This window comes from Lactuca serriola, chromosome 2 (genome assembly GCF_051521515.1).
Source record: "Lactuca serriola cultivar US96UC23 chromosome 2, Lser_US96UC23_V15, whole genome shotgun sequence".
Taxonomy (NCBI): domain Eukaryota; kingdom Viridiplantae; phylum Streptophyta; class Magnoliopsida; order Asterales; family Asteraceae; genus Lactuca; species Lactuca serriola.
In genome coordinates this window covers 156,831,459-156,842,076 of record NC_136409.1, presented here as the reverse complement: position 1 = coordinate 156,842,076, position 10,618 = coordinate 156,831,459, and the positions used below count along the sequence as shown (strand labels likewise).

Below are 10,618 nucleotides of genomic sequence, written 5' to 3'. Positions count from 1 at the left end.
ACAAAAACATTTAAGAATGTCCGGAAAGACTTTAAAGATTATGGAACATTTTATAATAACTTAGAAGACATACATCGTAACTAGATATACAACCTAATAAGTGACTATAGAATAGTTAGTTATATATCAAGTTTAAATGTCTTTTAAGTTATTATAAAAATCTCTAGTTGTACTATACATTTCTTCCTTCTTTGATATGAAGCACACAAAACACTAACGAGTACCAGAATATCATTAAGTGAGATACGTATCACACAATTCCGTTGAAAATGTGGCTAAAAATAATATAACTTTAAATTAAAATTTTATTTTTTTTAACGATAAAATAACATCGATATTGAATATTTACTCTTGAAAAAGTAGCTAAAAATAATATAAAGTTAAATTAAATTTGTACTTTTTTTTAACAATAAAATAACACCGATATTGAATAATAGTGTACAATTTCATTTTCAATTTTCAACATTGAAAACCTTCACCTTTTTCGTCGTTTACCTTTATATACTCCATATCCCAGTATCCCATCCAATTCCGTTTTCGTCGTTTACTTTTATCTGATTGTTTCTGCCACTACAACCCACCTAAATCCGGCTACGAGAAACATCAATTGCTCTGTGATCTTCGTTTCATGCGTTTCTTCTTATTTTCTTCCGGCCACTGAAATCTGGCGACCAGATCTCCAGAAGCACCATCATCTTTCTCCGGCCACTTAAATCCAGCTAGTAAAATCTTTCTCCATTTTCCATGCCGTTGGAGATGTTCTTATTCTTTCCAACAGATCTGTGTGTTCATGGTATGTTTCAATCTTTCTACTTGTTTATTATCTCACTCATTCTAGCTGTTTAGTGTTTTTCCATGCTTACATGATTATGTCTCTGTTTAGATCAATACTGCAAATTGGGTTAATTTTATAACTGTGTTTGTTTGTTTAGGGTTGATTTTATGTGTGTTTAAGTTTAACTTTACAAGCTTATAATTTTTCTGAGTTTAATTTTTTCATAGTTTTAGTTTAAGTTTAAAGTGAATTAAACAATAAAACACAAAACTGAAAGTGATCTGATTTGGATTGCTAAACAGTTGTTTTAGGATAACTCTACCTGTTAACCCGGGAAATTTGGATAACAAAGGTGGAGAGGATGCCGGGATGTTTAAAACTGAAATTTATATTCATCCAACCTACTATTTTCATGCCACTAAAAAGTCAAATCTAAACGAAATTTTCTTTCTTGTTTTGGTCTAAGCTATATCATGTAACCCAAAACCCTAAACTTTATACCATACAAAATAACAACCATTACACTAAATAAACAAAATTATGGGTTTTGAGAAATCAATAAGAACAAAATTGCAAGAACAACCAAAATGCTTAGCTAACTGAACACAAATCGAACTGAACAACATATTAAACGCTTTTCGAGTAAATGAAATAAATGAATCGGTTGATTGGAGGTGGATGGAGATTGAAAACTATTTACAAAACTAACTCGGTTGCAAAAACTACTAGAAAAACAATGGTCTAATACGGTTGAATGTATACATATAATACAAATGATGAATCGTCTTCATAGAGCGGAGTATTAGATTAAACAACCTAAAAGAGTACGGTTATTTAACCGTACACTATACCCATTCCAGCCATAAATCAAAACTTCAAAACTTCAATCTAATACAGTCATAATATACATGCATGTAACCGTACTATATATGATTGAATCAAAACTACAATCTAATACAATCCTAAATCAATAAAGTATATACATATAACCATACTATATATGATTGATCGACAGCCAACCAAACATATTATATGATTCCATTCCCTCCCTACTAAATACGCTTTCATTCCAACCATAAGAAAATTAAAGTGGTACAACAGTGATCTTGTTTTCATTTTCAGAAACAGGAAAAAAAAATTACAATGAACCACTTAGTTCATTAAACATAAAAACATTGATATTCTTTCAGACTTATCCACAGTCTATACAATCTAAAAGACTATCATTTGTATACCTAGTTCATTAAACATAAAAACATTCTTAAGTTTGTTAAATGTCACACCTTTAGCCTCTCTTTCCCTTTTGTGGCTGACTATTTGTATGCCTACAAAAACAAGAAATTAGGATTCATACTCTCAAAATCCCAAATAACTTTTAATGGGAACAATATAAAGAAAACTCAAATTATAGGACCTTCATGCCATTAACAACTTCATAAGAATAGAAAAGGTCTACTTGTGTGGGACATATAATATCTAAATTCCATGAATATGAACCCAATTATAAGACAACTTAATAATAAGAATAGAGCTTAATTTGTACATAATGCTGTAAAATACAAGTACAACCCAATTTTATGACTGTAGATAAAAAAAGAGGGAGAAATTAGGTTAAAAGTGAATGATATCATGATTATAGGGACTATTTGTGGAATTTATTTATTAAATTACTAAAATACCCTTATTTAATTATTTAATTTTCATTGGCCCATAATCATTTCTACATCTACATAATAATTAGTTGGAACACTTGAGCCTACATTTCTTTCTCTTTCTCTCTCTCTCTCTCTCTCTCTCTCTTTATATATATATATATATATATATATATATATATAGGGGACGGTTCACTTGAGAATAAAAAAAAAAGTAGAGATCTTGAGATTAAACCTCAACCACATATTTCGCATTTGCCGCTCTAATGCTCCAGAGTACCAGCAGCAACGATGTATGCCTAATCATAAATGATTATATGGCAGAGAGGTATAATCATACATGATTATACATGTTTATACGTATATGCATAATCATAAATGATTATACATATATGTCTGTTCACAGATTGAGTAATCATAAATGATTATTACAATTAGTCGCAGAAGAGGTGGTGATGATAGAGGTGGCGGTGGTATAAGTAATGGATGCGACAATGGTGGGGTCGACTGGTGTCAGAGGTGGTGGCGGTGGCGGTTACGGTGGTGGTGATGGTGGCGGAGGAGAAAGGAACGGGTGGCACTGTGTAATCATTTATAATTACACCAGACCTGTCGCGCCGGTATGCCGAAGGGTTAGAGCGACAGATGTGAAATACGTGGCTGATGTTGAATCTCGAGATCTCTATTTTATTTTTAATATCAACGGAACCTCTCTCTCTCTCTCTCTCTATATATATATATATATATATATATATATATATATATATATATTATTTAATAAGATTAATTACCTTGGGGATATTCCAAGTCATTAGACACAAACGTGATCTGTCGTTTTTGTTTTTAAAACCTTGTGACAACCCTAAAACAAAACTAAACAACAATGTTTTGTTAAAATTTAGAAAAAAGATATATCATCTGGAATACCAAAATAAAAAATCTCTTACTTATTCACATGTTCAATTATTGTAGTCTTTCAATATCTTTGTCATTCGGGCGGAATTCAAAATGTAGCTTTTATGTTGATAAAGACAAATCACTATCAATATCCAATGTTTCATAGTAAATATTAAACAAATTAAACACAAAAAACTTTTGATTAAAAATATCACATAACTGTAAAGATATAAGAATATCATACCTTTCCCAATATGCTGCAAGAAAAAATTGGTTTTTCTGATGAAAATTCATCACATCAACAAGATCATTGATGACATGATTTATTTCACCCATATCATCGTATTCACATCTCTTAGACGAGATATCTTGTGGGTTTATAAAAGCACATTTATTATCTATTCTTGATATAAGTATCAATGAATGTAGCATTCTTAAAAAACACAATAGATATTATAATGGTAAAATAATATGAAACATTAATACTGTAAATCTTAAAGTAGTTACATTTGATACCATAGAATACAATTAATATCAAGTTGGTTGTTGGTCAACATCTCCATAATGGCTATTGGGCTAATCACGGTTTCAACACTTGTAACTTTGAAGATCTTGGGTTCAGACACAATAATAAATGACTCCGGAATGTTGTGGCTCTTAAACCATCCATGCAATGGTTAGATCATCGATCTACCCTCGGGTTTCTTTGGCATCATGGTTTTCTGCACCGTTTGGTGTAACTTTTTGTTTTGTACCTACATTAAGAAACAAAATGATTATCATGAAAACTATATTGCTATGTGTTCCATTAATTATAAAAATAATAACAATAAAAACGACTTAGATAGAGAGAGTGAGGTTTGTGTCATATACCCTATTTTATGGTTCATCCCCTATCATCTCTTTAGATCCTTCAAGTTTCCTTCTCTTCTTTCTAGGAATATTTTTCTACCACTAAAAAATAGTAAAAAATGCAGTATATTTTGAGGGCTAAATGCTAAAAATAGCAACATACTTTAATTTATTTATTGTAGCATCCAACTTTCATATATTTTCATTGTAACATTGTACATTTAACTTTTTATCTTGTTAAGGCATGTTAATATATAATATCTTTCAAATATCCTTCATTTTTTTGGACGGCTTTTGTATAATTAGTAGATTTTTAAAGTATATGCTACAATAAGAACAAACAAAAGTAAGATGCTATTAAAAAACAAAATATGAAAGTACATTGCTATTTCATGTTTTCTTTCTTATTAAAGAGAACGAAAGAAGAAAACTATGCACCTCATACACTTGATTTTTCTTTGCTTTCTTCTTACGCTCTTTAGATTATTCAACATTCACATTTTCTTTCCCTTTTTCCTAAACTCCAAATTAAAAGATTATATTTTAATATATGCAGATTTTTTTATGGGAAGTTAAATATAATTGAAAATAATACATTTCCAGAATTCTAAGTTTGAGTAACTACCTGGTCATGAAGAATAGGAGCAGCTTGGGTCGACATTGGTAGCGGTTCAATGAGAGGTCTTTTATCTTTCCAGATAATTAGAATCGAGTTTAGTAAATAGTCATAGATGAATGTGATTAGATATTAATGTACCTTAATAAGACTAATTGAATCTCAGGGCCATTGAATAAAACTATGAAGTGTCTTCCCCAGATTATATACACCTTCAGTTGGGGAGACTGGAAGAAGGAAAGATTGATGATCTCTATAGATAATATCCTTCGATACCATCAGGTGACCTCCGACTTCTAGAGGAATCAAATGAATTACCCTATCTCCGGAATGGAAGCCAGTTCCTTTGGCTGATGATGGGCGTACTGTGCCATATGGTAGCTTCAACTCGCAGTCGGTGGCTTCCTAGAAACAAATATACATTTTATTTAACGTAGAGTTATTTTATCAAACATGCAAATAAATATATATTTTAGAAAAAATACATATAGGTATCTTATGTAACTTATCCAACACTGGTTGTCTTCAACCCAAAAAAATTTGTGTCTTCTGCCATATTAGTTATCTTATGTTGCTTTAACACATTAACCACCATGGACACAAATTGTCCCGCCATAGCAGTCATCAACTTATCTTTGATCTTGTCATAAAAGTTGTTATTTAACATCCCTGTCTCTAGCTTCTCTTGTAAGCTCTAAAACTCCTTGAGATAACTGAATATCTTTTTGGATTTTTAAATGCAAAGAATAAAAGTGTAAGAGCAGTTTATTTAATAAAGAACTTTCAAAGGGACATGATAACAACATTAAAATGAAAGATCACTATCATACAGTCTCATCTGCTTAAGGCTCGATCTCTGCGTTATTACCAATTGCCCCGATGAATTACATTTTCTCCTGGCATAAATAAAATTTCTTACCCGCTTGCTTGATACATTGTGGCCTTATTGTTACACCAGACGCAGCCTCTTCATCCCATTTGTTTTCGTTATCACGATACCCGCTTGGGTTGATGGTTCTTGTTTTGATTTGCAGTCTCCCTCCCTTTACTTCTTAATTCCTTTACAAATGAATTATTCAATTAAAAATAGTAAAACTTAATAATATCATCAATAGGAATAAACTCAAACAAACCTCAAATTCTTCCGTGGATTTTAGAACAAGGAAAATTTTCCACATTGCTTTGTCAAGGTATGAGTATTTTTTACTGGATTGATACCTTTGACCTGGCGGCTGGCTGCATGCAAAACCCTAATTTCTAAGGTTAGTGCCTCTATTTAAGGGAGGCGATGGCTAGGGTTTCCACACCCTCAGCCTCCATCACCTCCTTTTCATCCCAAGCAAACCCTAGCCTCCATTTTTGTGTTCTTAAAGTTAAGTGATGATTTTTAGAAGGTGTTCCCTGTGTATAGATCCAGCAAACAAGCTACCTCACCACCTCTTTGCTCATATTCTAGACCATTGTGAGTCCTTAAGTTCCAATATTTATGTTTTATTCTTCTATATCTAGGGTTCTATACTTTTTCTCTTAGTTTGACAAAACAATGTGGAAAAATTTTCTTGTTTTAAAATCCACGGAAGAATTTGAGATATGTTCGAGTTTATTCCTATTTATGATATTATTATGTTTTACTATTTCTAATTGGATAATTCATTTATAAATGAATTAAGAAGGAAAGGGAGGGAGACCGCAAATCAAAACAAGAACCATCCTTGGTTAGGTCCAAGAGGGTATCGTGATAACAAAAGCAAATGAGATGAATAGCTTGTGTCTGGTGTAACAATAAAAGGCCACAATATCTCAAGCAAACGGGCAAGAAATTTTATCTATTTCAGGAGAAAAAATAATTCATCGGGGTAGTTATAACGCCAAAGATCAAGCCTCTAGTATATGAGATTGGAAGATAGTGATCTTTCATTTTAATGTTGTTATCATGTCCTTTTGAAAGTTCTTTATTATTAAAACTTCTCTTACAATTGTATTGTTTGCATTTATTGATCCAAAAAGATATTCAGTTATCTCAAGGAGTTTTGGAGCTTGACCTCAATCTGATCTATTGACAGAGGTACTAGGACGAGAACATCTCGATCGCATGAGGGCGGTTGGTCACGTTATCGGCCTAAAACAATCAATGATTATAAGACAAAAAAGAAAGCTCATGAGTTACCCAATTTTGAACAGATGCAAGAGAAGCTAGAGACGAGACGAGGATGTCTAATAACAACTTTGATGACAAGATCAAAGATAAGTTGAATATTCATATGGCAGAACAATTAGTGCCCATGGTGATTGTTGTGTTGAAGCAACATAAGATAACTGATATAGTGGAAGACACAAATTTTTCTGGGGGAAGACAACCGGTGTTGGATCAAAGACATCCATGACATTGTTGGATGAGTTTCATAAGATAATTGTATGTATTTTTTTAATATATATATATATATATATATATATATATATATATATATATATATATATATTTGTTTTCATGTTTGATAATATAACTCTACATTAAATAAAATGTATATTTGTTTGTAGGAAGTCTTCGGCTATGATTTGATGCTACCATATAGCATAGTACGCCCATCATTACCAAAGAAACCGTATTCTCTTTTTGAGATGGGGTAATTCATACGCTTCCTCTAAAATCAGTTCACGTGAGGGTATCGGTCGATATTATCTATGGAGATCATCATTTTATCCTTCTTCCAGTCTCCCCAATTAAAGGGTATATAATTTGGGGCAGGCACTTCATAGTTTTATTAAGTGGCCTCGAGATTCTATTATTCTCATTAATATACATTAATATCTAATCACATGCATTTATGACTATTTAATAAACTCGATTCTAGTTATGCAGGAAAAAAAAAACCTCTCATTGAACCACTACCAATGTCGACCTAAGCTAATCCTATTCTTTATGACCAAGTAGTCACTCAAACTTATAATTGTGGAAAGGTATTATTTTCATTTACATTTAAAGAGATGATAGGGGATGAAGCGAAAATTAAGGTATATGACAAACCTTTCTCTCTCTCTCTTTCTCTCTTATTGGTATTATATTCATTATTAATGGAACACATATCAATATAGTTTTCATGATAATCATTTGGTTTCTTAATGTAGATACAAAAAAAGTTATACCAAACGGTGTAGAAAACTATGTTGCCAAAGAAACCTGAGGGTAGATCGATGATCCAACCATTGCATGGATGGTTTAAGAGCCACAACATTCCGGAGTTGTTTACCGTTGTGTCTGAATCCGGGATCTTCAACATTGCGAGTGTTGAAACCGTGAGTAACTCAGATGTTGAATGTTGAATAACTTGATATTAGTTGTATTCTATGGTATCAAATGTAAGTACCTTAAGATTTACAGTATTCATGTTTCATATTATTTTACCATTATAATATATATTGTGTTTTTTCGGAATGCTACATTCTATGGTACCAAGAATGGATAATAAATGTGCTTTTATAAACCCACAACATATCACGTCCAAGAGATGTGAATACGATAATAGGGGTGAAACAAATAATATCGTCAGTGATCTTGTTAATGTGATGAATTTCCATCGGGAAAAACATATATTTTTTTTTCTTGCACCATATTGGGAAAGGTATGATATTCTAATATCTTTATTGTTATATGATATTTTTAATCAAAATTTGTTTATATTTAATTTGTTTAATCTTTATTAAGAAACATTGGATGTTGATAGTGAGTTGTGCTCATCAATATAAAAGCTACATTTTGGATTCCGCCCGAGGGACAAAGACATTGAAAGACTACACAATAGTTGAATATGTGAATAAGTAAGAGATTTCTTATTTATGTATTCCAAATGATATATATTTTTATAAATTTTAACGAGACATAGTTTATTTTTTTAGGGCTGTTACATGGTTTAAAAAAACAAAAACCGACAGATCACGTTTGTGTCCAAAAATCTCCTCAAGGTAATTTAGATATTGTATGTCCCACACAAGTAGACCCTTTATATACTTATGCAGTTGTTAATGGCTGGAATATCCTATAATTTGAGTTTTCTTTATATTGTTCCTATTAAAAATTATTTGGGATTTTAAGAGTATGAATCCTAAGTTTTCTTATTTTTGTATGCATACAATGAATAAGCCACAAAAGGGAAATAGAGATCATAGGTGTGACATTCAACAAATTTAAGAATGCTTTAATGTTTAATGAACTAGGTATGCAAATGATAGCCTTTTAGATTGTATAGACTATGGATAAGTCTGAAAGAATATTAATGTTTTTATGTTTAATGAACTAAGTGGTTCATTTTAACTGTTTTTTCTATGTCTGGAAATGAAAATAGGATCAATGATCTGCCACTTTAATTTTCTTCTGGTTGGAATGGAACCGTATTTATTAGGGAGGGAATAGAATCATATAGTAGGTTTGGTTGGCTGCTGATCAATCATATATAGTATGGTTATATGCATGTACTGTATTGATTTAGGATTGTATTATATTGCAGTTTTGATTCAAATATATAAGACAGTTATATGCATGTATTGTATTGATTTATGACTGTATTATATTGTAGTTTTGAAGTTTTTATTTATGGCTGGAATGGGATATACAGTACGGTTAAATAACCGTACTCTATTAGGTTGTTTAATCTAATACTCCCCTCTACTTGTTATATGTATCATTCAACCGTATTAGATCATTGTTTTTCTAGTATTGATGTTATGTAAGTTGAATTCATATGCTAATTTCTTGGAATACATCACAACTATTTTCATGCAATTTTTCTTTCATTTTCTTATTTGCTGCCTTTATTTTCTTATTTTGCAAAAAATGAATTATGTTCAATAAACATATCAAAGTCAAAGAGAATCACATATAAAAATTATGCATCATGGTTTGAAATTGCCGTTCAACCATTGCCATAAAGCATTTAAAGGTGGCATAGACATCATATTTCTATTTTAGAGGAAAAATCCACATAAAGTGAGAGTAGTGGTCAACACACAACATAAAATAGTTTTGACCATCAAAAGAAGGAATCGATGCACGACCCCATACATAAAAAAACTAAATTTGAAATATGCAAACTTTTGTAAATAGATGGCAATAAGTGCAATTTAGATGATTTTCTAATAAAAGTTGAATCATAAAAGGTGCGAAAACATTTAATTTGCAAAGGTAAATTATATTTAGATAACATAGACTTCAAAATTCGTGGATGTGGATGTCCAAGTCTTTGATGCCATGTGATGGAGGATGCACGGCCAGTTGAAAAGATGACTTTAGAGGGAATCAGATGAGTCTGAAAAACACGAAAGGAGTAGAGACCGCCATTACTTGGACCCATGAGGAGGATAATGTGTAGACTTGTCCTTCACAACACAACAATTGGAGTGAAATTCAAAATAAACATGATTATCAAGACAAATTTTTTGGACAAATAATAGGTTTTGTTTGATGTCAGGAACATGGAGTATGTCATTAAGTGAAAAGGTTTTTGTTGATGAAAAAAACCGTGAGGAACCAACATGCAAAATGGGTAAACCCTTACCATTTCCATCGCGAAGTTTGTCCTCACCATAGTAAGCCTCAAAGTTATCAATGCTAGAGAGGTCCGGTGCAACATGGTGACTAGAGCAAGTATCCGGAAGCCAAGTACTGGACGCATGTCAGCGATAAGTTGTGAAGTTGGCTAATGGTGTCTGTCTTGGTCTTATAGTATGGTATCACGGTTAGGGCACTGAGACATGATATGACCACTCCCACACCTGTTGCAAGTACAAAAAACAATGGTTTGAGTTGAAGCCCAACTAAATTGATTTCGGTTA

General features: G+C 31.8%; 1 long non-coding RNA gene across 4 annotated transcripts; it reads left to right on the top strand.

Moving 5' to 3' along the window:
- The first annotated feature begins 473 nt into the window (after positions 1–473).
- Positions 474–8,230, top strand: LOC145087127 (uncharacterized). Of its 4 annotated transcripts, none has more exons than XR_013700734.1 (5): positions 474–793; positions 4,733–4,857; positions 4,959–7,205; positions 7,331–7,804; positions 7,919–8,230. It is a non-coding gene; the product is annotated as an uncharacterized LOC145087127 (long non-coding RNA). The 4 variants fall into 4 exon arrangements; XR_013700735.1 differs by having other exon boundaries at positions 4,733–7,205; positions 7,331–7,520; positions 7,645–7,804; XR_013700733.1 differs by having other exon boundaries at positions 4,780–7,205.
- Positions 8,231–10,618: the final 2,388 nt, after the last annotated feature.